We start from the raw sequence: 2,279 nt of genomic DNA on the forward strand, positions 1-2,279 counted from the left end.
TATATATATATATATATATATATATATATATATATATATGTATGTCTGTACACTTACCAGTTCAGCTTAACTTGTCCTTGTTAGTCGAAAGACACCTGTTGTTATTTTCTTGTTATTTATATTTTTAATTGTGTAACATTTTCTTTGTTGTTGTACACACCCACCTGCTTTCTCTTAGCTTAGATGTTTTGGGCCCAGCCAGATTTGAACAGTCTCAAGAGCAATTAGCTGAAACTGCTGGGATTTTCTGGAGAGATTGCTGCAAATGACCCCTTCCTTGTTTGTTCTTGTCTCTTTTTTTTTCATCTATTTATCCGGATGTTTTATTGTTGCCTGTTGCATTCTTGTTCTATCCTTTGGATTTATTCTTTCATTCTTTTACTTGTTTCAATCATTTGACTGCGGCCATGCTGGAGCACTGCCTTTAGTTGAGCAAATCGACCTCAGGATTTGTTCTTTCTAAGTCTAGTACTTATTCTATCGGTCCTTTTTGCCGAACCACTAAGTTACAAGGATGTAAACACACCAGCACTGGTTGTCAAGCGATGTTTAAAGGGGTGGACAAATACACACACACACACATATATATATATATATATACAACGGACTTCTTTCAGTTTCCATCTACCAAATCTACTCACAAGGCTTTGGTCGACCTGAAGCTATAGTAGATGACACTTTCTCAAGATGCCACGCAGTGGGACTGAACCCGGAACCATGTGGTTGGTAAGCAAGCTACTTACACACAGCCACTCCTGCGCCTATATGTGTGTGTATGTTTATATATATATATATATATATATATACACACATATGTATATGTATATATGTGTGTGTGTATGTATATATAGTATGTATGTGTATGTATGCATATATATGTATGTGTGTGTATGTATATATATATGAGTGTGTATGTGTGTGTGTGTATATATATGTAAATATATATATACATATATATATATATACATACATATACACACATATATACACAACGAGCTTTTTTCAGTTTCATCTACCAAATCTACTCATAAGGCTTTGGTCTGCCTGAAGCTATAGCAAATAACACTTGCCTTAGCTGCCATGGAGTGGGACCGAACCCAGAACCACATAGTTGAGAAGCAAGCTTCTTTCCACACCACCATGCTTGCATCTATAAGCATATACTATTCAGATAGTATATATATATATATATATATATATATATATAATGTATTTCACCTCTATGTATGTGTTTCAATATATACACATAATCTTACAAAGATACAAGGTCAATTTTAGTAGGAGAGGACTATAGAAAATTGAATTTACTCTAGTAGAAAATTGGTACTTATTTTATCAATCCTGGAGGGTTGGCACAAACCTGTACAACCGTTGATATGGAAACAGTGGTTGCTAAGCAGCATTAAATTATGCAAGCATGAGGGAGCAAGAATAGTGTTAAAATGGAAGATGAAGGTGATTATTTCTCAAACTAGTTTAGATGGTTTTACTAATTTTTTTTTCTATTGTAAAATTTAAAAACTAATTTTGGCACATTCTACTGCTCTGTCGTTATTTTAATAATACCTTTAAAATGAAATTATCTAGTAGTTTTTTTGTTTTTTTTGGCACCAAAAAAACACAAACTTCGTCTTCATTTAGTATGTCAAAGGCAAGTGAGCCTTTCGGAGCCATTCTTTCCAGAAATTTTAATTTGTAGCTGTTTGAAAAGAATGCATGTTGTGTGTGTGTGTGTGTGTGTGTGAGTGTGTGAGAGAGAGAGAGAGAGGGAGTGATCATAAAGCAGAACAGTTTTCCTTCTATGTGCACTTTAATCACATGTTCAGTAAGATCAGACACGAAATACAAACAGAAACACATCATTGTAAAGGTGTTTGCTTTCACACAGATAATACATTCTTTCTCTTCCCCCTCTCTTGCTCTCTCCTCCCCTCTCTCTCTCTCTCTCTCATACTATGCAGAATACAGTATTACATTATAAATACCCTGATCTGTAATAATATAAACATATATCATTTAAAGCATATAATTCATAAATTGATTAGTATATACAAGGTAATTGCCCAAATTTAATTATAGTTCATTATCGTTTGTCTGTTTCTTCTCTCGTTCATTATATTGGATATTTCCAGAAAAGTGCATTTTATCTGATGTAAAAAAACAAAAAATAAAAATTTTTAAAAACCGTTTGCAAATATTCACACATTTTTCAAATTCATTGATATACCACACCCATATGTATGGTATATAATGATTATTGTATATATATATATATATAT

General features: G+C 32.8%; 1 protein-coding gene across 4 annotated transcripts in view; it reads left to right on the forward strand.

Moving 5' to 3' along the window:
- Window positions 1-2,279, forward strand: part of LOC106879196 (ras-related protein Rab-3) — a 232,181-nt gene that overhangs the window by 126,292 nt on the left and 103,610 nt on the right. The window lies entirely within an intron of this gene.

The sequence above is a fragment of the Octopus bimaculoides genome, chromosome 8 (assembly GCF_001194135.2).
Source record: "Octopus bimaculoides isolate UCB-OBI-ISO-001 chromosome 8, ASM119413v2, whole genome shotgun sequence".
Lineage (NCBI taxonomy): Eukaryota > Metazoa > Mollusca > Cephalopoda > Octopoda > Octopodidae > Octopus > Octopus bimaculoides.